The sequence below is a fragment of the Antechinus flavipes genome, chromosome 1, assembly GCF_016432865.1.
Source record: "Antechinus flavipes isolate AdamAnt ecotype Samford, QLD, Australia chromosome 1, AdamAnt_v2, whole genome shotgun sequence".
Classification (NCBI taxonomy): Eukaryota; Metazoa; Chordata; class Mammalia; order Dasyuromorphia; family Dasyuridae; genus Antechinus; species Antechinus flavipes.
This window is the reverse complement of record NC_067398.1, coordinates 272919879-272930521: the sequence shown is the minus strand read 5'-3', so window position 1 is coordinate 272930521 and position 10643 is coordinate 272919879. Positions and strand designations below refer to the sequence as shown.

Here is a 10643-nt window from a genome sequence, read left to right as displayed (position 1 = left end):
GTATGATTTCTGGTCAGGGCTACAAAGCAAGCACTTGATGATGGTTTACTGGATTGTATTGGATTGCCCCTCTGAACTTTCCACACAAATAATGGCCAGTCAGTTAATGTTTTCTCCTTTTAGACTTGGCAAGCTATAAATGACAAATAAGATCAATAATTTGGCAGAAATGTCAGTAGGTCAATCTAGACATAGACTATCTAATACCATGAGTTTCATTTGATGGCATTGAAAGGTGACAAAGAGGAGGCAGGGTAATATTATTTGAAACTGAAGAATTTTTTAATACAGTGTTAGGCAAGATGTTATGTTTGATTAAAGGATATGTTTTATGCTTCTGCTGCAATAAGTTATCGATTATGGGAGCACAGATAAATCCCAACTCCCCTTTCTTGCTTCACTGTTCCTAAAAGCATTTCTCTGCAGTTTGATTGCTAAAACAGTTATTGCTTGCATTTTAAAATTCTCAGTTTCTAACATTCACATACATTAGTAAATGAGCAGATAAAAAAATCACCAGGGCAAGCCACACTCAGAGGCAAGCTCCATTGTCTCTGGTAATCCAAATTCTAATACCCTCAAAAGATATAAATGGGATAATGAAAGTCTGAAAGGATATATTTTTTATTTCATTGTTTCTGTTACTTTTCCATTGCATCCTATAATTTCATCCAAAAAATCAGAGGAATGCACTCGAGTCCCCTAACTAACATGCACATTTCATAAATATTAAACGAAGAATGAAACAAGAAGACATACTTGCCAGTTTATGGAGAAAGTCTTTCATAGAGAATTTCAATAATAAGATAAAAGGGAATAGGAATTTCCTACCTAATGATATCCTTCAAATGTTCATATTTGTATAAGGACAGCTAAGTGATATAGTGATAGAGTGCTGGGTCTGAATTCAGGAAATCCAAATCTCTCCTCAGACATTTACTAGCTGTATGATAAATAACTTAATCTCTGTTTGCCTTTAAAATAGAGGGGGGTAATGATAACATCTACCTCCCAGAGTTGTGAGGATTAAACAAGATCATTTTGAAAAAGGGCTTAGCACCCTTGCCTAGTACATAATAAGTGTGTAATGTTAGCCTTTATTATTAACTATTACGTCTTTTACATGAAGCTATAGAATGATGTGGATGTTTTTCAATAATATATGTATATACACATATATATATGTGTGTGTGTGTGTGTGTGTGTGTGTGTGTGTGTGTGTGTATATATATATATATATATATATATATACATTTATATAGGTTTATATTAGACATGATGGAGAAGTGTAGAGGAACAGGAGTACATATATATTCACTCAAAAGAGATTGACAATAATCCACATATGGCAAAAAGCAAATGAAGAATAAAGAATATTATCTGTTGTGATACTGGAGCCACCAGCAAGTGGCTGCTGGAGGTCTAACTCAGACCAGTAGAATGGATCTCTTCATGTGAGAGGATGACAATGATACAAAGAGACTGAGAGGCAGTTGCATTCTCTAACCTCTCCACTGAGAGGCAGTTGTGTTGTCTGACCTCTCTCCTCTTCCTTCTTGCCTCCAATTTATTTCATTCCCAGTCCAGAAGGAACACCTGCATCAGCAAAAGCTGCTTTGCAACTCCTTCAAGTGTTATGATCCACAGCTGTGGAGGCTCTTGGAGAATTGACCTGCTCCTTCTCTAAGACATGGTCCTTAACAATTATCTATGTCATAAGATGGAATTCCATCAAGTTCATGAGTCCCCAGTCCTTGTTCCCAGAATTTCCTCCCTCCAAAAGACATATGGAGGGAGATGATAGGTCATAGTCCAGTATCTATTCAAAACTATATATCTAGTTAAGGAATGCAAAACAATAATCTGTTGCTCTATTTGTTTTCAGTAAAATCCCCATCCCACTTCCTGACTTGTTACCTGTCTCCTTCCCTAAATAACAATACTTTGCTAAAAGACATCCTTATCTGTACTTTGCTCTCCTCATAGAAACTGTCTGTGGCTTGAAGCCCTATATTTCTTTTTTTTTTTTAATAATAATTTTATATTGACAGAGTCCATGCCAGGGTAATTGAAGCCCTATATTTCAATATATAAAGCTCTCCCACCTTTTACTAATAACTAGACTCTCTCAAAGCCTGGTCTTATATGCTTTTACATTAAAAAAAAAAAAAAGTCCTTTGTGACTATAAGATAAGCTTTTCTAATTTTTTCAAACTATGAACTATGACTCTTGAACACTATGTCTATGTACAAAGATATGTATGTATGTCTAAACGCAGATATATATATATATATATATATAGTATATCATATATATATATATATATATATAGTATATATTTTCCAGAGTTCAGTCTAAGACAAATAGTTAAATTGTATCCCTGGATTTATTCCTCCTAAGAAGGAAGACAATGTATACAAAAAGGCAGACTTGTATATATGGGACCACAGTTTGAACTGAGCTTGGGATGGGATAGGCAGCAGGGATATAAAAATGGCAATCACGAGGGGAGAGTGATAAAATAATAGTCTGATTAGATTATTAAGACAAAAATCACAGGTCAGGGTGTAGGGGTAATCACATAATGATTTTATCATTATATTTATGTATATACAGTTCAGAATTTCATCAAATTCAATGGGAAAACAAGTGGAAACAGGGAATGGAATAGCTAAGAGGATGGGAAATACTAGAATTGAAAAAGTTTTAAACAAAGATAATTTCCTAGTAGGATATTAAAAGAATAAAGAAAAAACTAACTAAAATGTAAGAGAAGTGCCTTGAAAAGCCTCTAGATTACTGAGGAATGGATGAACAAATGTGAACTATGAATGTAATAAAATATTAAAATGCCCTAAGAAATGATGAAAAACAAAATTTCTGAGTCCTTGGAAGGTATAAACTGACAGAGTGAACAGAACCCATAGAATAATTTATACAAGGACAGCAACATTAAAAGGAATAATGACTTCTAAAAATTTAAATTTGATCAGTGCAATGACCATTTTTAGAGGAATATGAAGTATATCCCCCACCTTCTGAAAGAGAGATGAAAAACACAAAGTTCACAGATATACATTTTTGCACATGGCCACTGTGTGGATTCACGTTTTCTTAACTATGCTTATTTGTTATAATCAGGAAGGGAACTCGCATTTATCAAGTACCTGCATGTGCCAAGGCAATGTGCTAAGAGCTTTAAAAATGTTATCACATTACAAAAATAATAAAGGTCTGACCCTAGCCACCTCCTCATGGAGAGATACTATCTCATATACTCTGTGCATGTGGCAGACCCCATTACAGAAGGTTTTTTTTCTGTTTCTCAAAACTAATATAATAAGTAATAATAATAGCTAGCTCTTACATAGACTTGAAGATTTTCCAAGTCCTTTACACATAATATCTCCCTTTATTTTCAAAACAACACTTTACAAATGAAGAAACTGAGGCACACAAAGATTAAATGACTTGCACAGTTATTCTGAGGCTGGATTTGAACATCAATTAATGTAAGTCTTTCCAAATTTTCCTGAAATCTACCTGCTCATCATTTCTTATGGAAATATAGTGTTTCATTACATTCATATACCACAACTTATTCAGCCATTCCTCAATTGATGGGCATCCCCTCAATTATCAATTCTTTGTCACCACAAAAATTGCTGCTACAAATATTCTTGCACATGTGGGTCCTTTTCTCTTTTTTATGATCACTTTGGAATACAGAACTAGTAGGATTGCTGGATCAAAAAGTATGTACAGGTTTTGGGCATAGTTCCAAAGTGGTTGAATCACTTCAGAATTCCAATTTTCCCCCCATTATCTCCCATAGTCATCATTTTCCTTTTCTGTCATATTAGGCAATATAAATAAATATGAGATGGTACCAACTATAAAGTTGTTTTAATTTGCATTTCTCTAGTCAATAGTAACTTAGAATATTTTTTCACATTGTAGAGACTCAATTCTCAACAAGGTACTGTTTCTTTAAAGAATTGTTACCACAATGAGAAGATTTCACGGGATTCAAGGAACATTGTTCTCCTTGTGACGTGAGCAACAAATATTCTGGATAAGGAAAAAAGCCTAAGAACATTTAAGGGGGAATCATGCTTCTTGGAAAGATCCTCAGAAAGTTATTCACAAGCTTCCCTTGGTGACTCCAGGTTGTTCTTTATCTAAACTATCCTAGAGAGATTCTATTCTTAAAGCCCTCCCAGGGTGCGGTAATCCTAACATCTCTGTCCCTTTTTTAAATCAAAAGCTGGATTTATCCATCAGTCTCTGACCTCCTTCTGACTACAATCAACACCTGCAGACTCAGGACAGCTCATACTCAGCAGGTATTTTTTAAAGTACACCATTGCTGATTGTCTCATCTCTTATACTTTGGGCTCTGCATAAATCCATAGATTTATCCTCCCTTCATTCTCCTTTCTGCTTTGCCTTATTTCACTGAATTTTGGTAAATTTCTTAAACAAACTTCTATCTGCCAAAATCCTCTCTAACCTAGTCTGTCTTGGCTTATTCCTATTCTATAGCCATCTACATATTAACAAGACATCCAGGGGAGACCTCAGGGAAGGAAATCTTTGAACTTCTTGCATAAACAATTAGGTTTTTTGATCATAGGAATAGAGATAAGACCTGTCATTTTATTAGAATAAGGAATGTGTTGTAGAGAAAACTCCTTTAATTATTGTAGGTTGGCACCTTTTCTATAATTTATAGGCTCAGAGAGTTAACTAAAGCTTTGAAAGGTTCTGTAACTTGCTTGAGATTACATAGACAGCAAGTATCACAGGCAGGGAATTTTCCTAGTTTCAAGACTAGATCTTTATTCACAGTGAAGTAATGCATTTCTATGTAGAGAATAGTTGGAATATTTCTCCTTCTGGATAAAATAAATCTTTTCTTTTATACTATAATCCAATATCAATTAATTTATGATTTTCACTTGTGTGGTAATTATATTAACTCACATAATCTGTAATCTTTTAACCTAATAGATGGTCTTTGGCTGAATCTAGGAATCACCACGAGTCTGTCTGTCTGAACTTAGCTACTCTGGTTGGTCCATGGACAGCTGACATGGAATCTATTGCAGACTCATGCTAGAGTCAATCCTTTCCAGCTTGGTAGAATCTGACTGCTCTTGTGTCTCACTAATACAGCCTCCAGAAAGGACCTGGAGTCACCAGCACACCAAGAGTTCTTTGGAATTGGAGTTTAGTAGAGCACAGTAAAGTAAGACTTCAGATAAGCATAACCATCAAGGACATCCACTCCATTACTTAATGTTTATTGAAGATAAGGAGCACGAAAAATCATCTAGTAAATATAGGTATGACTTCAAAGGAAAATACAAATTTTATCCTTGAGAAGTTAATAGGTATGTGGTACAATATAAATGAAATATTTTCAAAACATACACTATATATGTATATGTGTGTGTGTGGATACATGTATATACATATGTGCCTATATATTTACATGTGTATACACACATGTATATATACATGCATACACAATGTGTTTGGACCCACATAATATATTTTAATTTCTGTAAATCTGAACTCAAATCTTACTGAATGGGACTGATTGGATGAGGTTTTCTCAGTTTGAGACTGTCATGATCCCTATTCCCAGAACCGAAAGATCAGACCCTCAGTCAATGAAGCTACAGGAAGTGATGTGACCTACAGGAAGCACACAACATTGATGTCCATGTCCTTTTAGTCCATCCAATGAAAAGGCTTGGGTCTTTTCCTATTTAGCCAAGTATTCTACTTTCTGCTGATCGGGTCAAGTACATGGTAGGAAATGAGATGCCTCCTGGGTGTGCTGGGCCTCTCCTTGCAGGGACTAAATAAATGCTTCTCTAATTAGTTAATTTGGGAAAGGAGATCTAGCACCCATCCCACACATCACTATTTACTAAACTATTATTATATACCAGATATATACAAGTGTCTGTTAGACAATGCAGTAAATAAAAATAGATGTGTCTTCCTCTGAAGTCAGGAAGACATCTCCCAGAGTTCAAATCTGGTCTTAAATACTTAATAGATCCATAACTCTGGGCAAGTCACTTAACCCTATTTGCCTCAGTTTAGTCAGTTATTTGTCAAATGACAAACCACTCCAGTATATTTGCTGAGAAAACCCCAAATGAGGTCATGGAAAATTGGCTGAATGTAAATCTGTCCATACCAGATATAAATTGGGAGGTAATCTTGCTTATGGAATCATAAAAAGTCAGGGGGTGTTTTGCAGGTAGCCAGGTGGTGCAGTAGAGTGCTAGGCCGAGAACTGAGAACTAAGCGAGAACTGAGTTTAAATGTGATCTTAGACCCCAGGCTTTGGCTGGAGAAGGAAATGGCAAACCACTTTAGTATCTTTGCCGAAAACTCCAAATGGAATCATGAAGATGCAGACAAAACTGAAACAAGTAAACAATAACAACATTGTGTTAAGTTTTAGAGGTATAAAAAATTCAAAAAAAAATACATATATATGTATATGTTCTCAAGGAACTTAATTTTTAATAGGAGAGAAAACATGTATAGAAAAAGTTAAATATAAAATTCATGCAGAGTAGATGGAAGGTAGTCTTAAAAGAGAAGACTCATATGGAAAAGTGAAAAAATTGCATTGCAGGAGGTGAGATCTGAACTCAAACTTGAAGAAATTCAAATATACTATTGTAATTCCAGAGAAACTGAGGCAAGACAGAAATTAGTTTTTAATCTTTTAATTGTGGAGAGTTTAGGCTAGCCCACCAATTCAAACTCATGTTCAAAATCATATAGTCCAGAGTGACTGGGGAACAGCGTTTATATAGCAAAGCAAGCAGGTAACACAGAAGCAAAAATAATGCAACTAGATCACGAGGCAGCTGTTATACAAAAAAATTATATTTCTCAAAGCCTAAAGTAATAACCAGATGCACACAATAATGGGAATGAGTTTGGGATGTATACAATAGTGGGAGTAGCAGGATGTATACAGTGAGGGGAATGGGGTAAGGGGACTTTCCAGGGTCGGTATTTTTGGACAACAATAATTGACCTTATCTGTAGAAGTACCTCACAGGTGTGATATCCAAGTAAGCAAAAGAACAGAAATAGGCAAGGTCACTCTATGGTCATGCTTGTCACTTTAATCTAGTGTGTGAAGTTAAATTCAGGTTCTCATAAGAAACTTATAGGGTCCTTTTTTGGTTCAGCATTATGAGAATCCAAACATATAATACATGTATATATGAATTAACATGTGTTTCATTATTGTTGCTGTTTAATCTTTTTTCTATTGTGTCCAGATTCTTTGTGACCCGTTTTGGAGTTTTTTGGACAAAGCTACTGGAGTGATTTGCCATTTCCTTCTCCAGCTCATTTGAAATTTAGCCAAACAGGCTTAAGTGATTTGCCCAGAGTCACATAGAGTACTTATCTAAAGTCAGATTTGAATTTAGGAAACAGCGTGTTCCTGATGCCAATTCTAGTATTCTATCCACTGTTCCACCTAGCTGCCCCTGTCAATGCATATGATTTATATTAAACTTCAACTTTCATTATAGAATTTACAAATAGCAAATTCTTACATAATGAGAAAATGTAATCCAAATGGTAGTTCATCTCAAATTAACTTCTTTTTGGTGTTTAGAAATGTTTATTATGCTTAATTTTTTATAGTATTTCTGCTACTGTGGGAACTCAGGTCAAACCAAATAACTAAGTCTCTCTATCAAAATCTCTCTTTGAAGACAGATCAAAGTTGTTCATGTTCAAATCTTTGATCAATTCCTCCTCTATCTAGAACTATCCTCTACCAACAAAGCAAGTATCTACAGAGGATAGATGTTATCTTTCAATTCATTTGGGAGTAAAATTTGCCAAAGGATAAATCACAGTGGAAATAATGCCACTGAAACTGGGAGCATCAAATGTATAAAATTAATTAAATTTCACAAAAGTAAATAGATCTCATTGTTCTGAGAATGGTGGAGGAATTGAAAGAATTAGGATGGAGTAGTCTTCATGGAGAAGTTGAGGGAGAGAAGAATAACTGAGAAGAGAATAATCTCAGGAGAGCATAATGATATGTACTTGGAGGTAAAGATTTAAGATAATTGCTAGCTACCAGGTTCAATGGAGGTTTGTAAAAACTTTGATGGGGAAAAAAAAGGCAGCTATATTTTTGAAGCCAAGGTAAAAGACAGAACAAAGACAATACTTTTAATTGAATGCCCCAACAACTGAACTGTTTGCTCTTTTAAAAGATAAACAGTGGAGGGGCAGCTAAATGGTGCAGTAGATAGAGCACCAGATTTGAAGTCAGGAGGACCTAAGATCAAATCTGATCCTCAGACACTTAACCATACTAGCTGTGTGATCCTGGGCAAGTCACTTAACCCTAATTGTCTCATCAAAAAAAAAAAAAAAAAAAAAAAAAAAAAAAAGAATAAACATGTCCAAACAATAATGATAAATCATACTTACTACTTTTTGACAATGAGGTGATGGCTAGAAAGACAAGATGAGATTTAACTTCTGAGACATACCAAAATGTGAATCTTTTGCTTAACTATACTTATTTATTATAACATAGGACATTATAATAATATGAAAAATTAAAGGAAAAAGTATCACTGAATCACTGTGAAGAAGACAGAAGGTAGACTTCAGAGACAAGTCAATTTTGGAACAATATAAAATTATATACATAAATATGTGTGAAGGGTTGTGTCTGAAAATCCTAGAGTTCAGTTTGGATACAAGGAAGGTTCAAAGTCTCTTCCCACAGACATAAGTCTTTGGACACTCTTTCAGATATGTAATAAATAATAATAATCAAAGTTCAAAAGAACAGGTGCTTACATTGTGATTGCCAGTACTGGGAAAGTATGGGCACCAATCAAAATGATGATATGAAATGTTAACAAGAAAATATTCCAGGGCAGCTAGGTGGTACAGTGGATAGAGAACCAGCCTTAAAATCAGGAGGACTTGAGTTCAAATCTGGTCTCTGACACCTACCGTGTTTCCCCAATAATAAGACCTATCCCAAAAATAAGCCCTCCCCTTACTGTGTAAGATTCCTCTAAAATAAGCCCTCCCCTGAAAATAAGCCCTATTGAGATTGCTACTGTAGTGAAGGTGATCCCCTGCGCTACACACTACATTATGGTATCCTCTGTATGCACCGTTTCCCGCCCCCCTCCGTCCCCCTCTCTCCCGCTCTGAGCTGCATCCAATCAGAGCTGCAGCAGTGAGCGTATCATCCTGTTCTTCCCCAGTGATTTGCTTGCTGGCGCCATTGAGAGCAGTGCCGCGGAGGAGAGCTGAGGCAGGACAACATAAAAACCCAGTATGTAAGTGGGAGTGAGGGGGCATGATGGAGGATAAAAGGGGCATGATGGAGGATAAAAGAAGAACTCAGCCAGCACTCACTGCGCTAAAGAAATGAAGAACTTCCTTGCAGAGAGAAGAATAGATCAAGTAATGATTCCTGCAGGAATGATTGCCTATCTCCAGACCCTTGATATTGCAATAAACAAGCCATTCAAGGACCATTTGCGCATGGAAGTCAATGACTACATTGAAAATAGAATGGAAAGAAATCAGCATGGAAACTTTGTGAAGCCCTGTCTGCAAGAAGTCGTGACTTGGGTGAAGAAATCATGGGATAAAATTACTGATAGCTGTGTCACCAAGGCACTATGAGCAGGTTATCTGGACAAGACATGTTCATTTAAAGAGAGCTATAGTGCTGGACAGGATAGACTGGATCCACTCCTTCTGAAGGAAATAGAGGCGCAAGACATCCAGGACAAAATTCAGGGTATGGACACTTATGACGATGTTGTTGAAGAAGATGACATGATCATTATTGAATAAAGGTACTTTTTTTTGTTCACATTTACCTGTTTATTAAAATTGCTGTCAATGTTCATTAAAATAAGCCCTCCCCTGAAAACAAGCCCTCTGGTGTTTTTCTGTCCAAAAAAATAATAAGACAGTGTCTTATTATCGGGGAAACACAGTAGTACCTCCTAGCTGTGTGACCTTGGGCAAGTCACTTAACCCCAATTGCCTCAGCAAGAAAAAAAAAAAAAAAAGAATATATGGTGTCCTTGCATTACTGCTTTTCCCATGTGAAAGAGCAAGTTTTTTTTTTTGTGATATAAGGATCTTAGTTGCTTGAATAAACTAGTCAAGTTTAGCATTGTATCTTGACTCACCTAGCCTGAGGTTTTTTTTTTTCTGTTCTACTTGTTTTTTCTCACTCCCTCACCCTGCACCCCATTCCAGTTGCTGGTAAATATGTGTATGTATGTGTATATGTTTTCAAAGATGTTCATAAATAGAAATGGAAATTTCATACAACATCTTACTTTTCTGTTTTTTATATCTAGAAATAATCATGCCTGTTGATGTTTCATAATAAGAAAAAATGGTAAATATTTTATGGCTCTAGTTAAAAGGTAAGATGTATAAATATTAAGTTTAGTGAAATTTGAATAGAGTAAAACAAATATGATATATACAGTGTGTGATATGTTGCTTTTGGGGGGAGTTGTTTGTTTTGCTAAGAAAATTGGAGTTAAGTGACTTGCCCAGGGTCACACAGCTGGGA

The 10643-nt window shown here is 35.6% G+C and overlaps 1 long non-coding RNA gene across 1 annotated transcript; it reads left to right on the top strand.

Moving 5' to 3' along the window:
- Positions 1 to 4268: 4268 nt before the first annotated feature.
- On the top strand, positions 4269 to 9425 carry LOC127545997 (uncharacterized). Its single transcript, XR_007949871.1, has 2 exons — positions 4269 to 4347; positions 9304 to 9425. It is a non-coding gene; the product is annotated as an uncharacterized LOC127545997 (long non-coding RNA).
- Positions 9426 to 10643: the final 1218 nt, after the last annotated feature.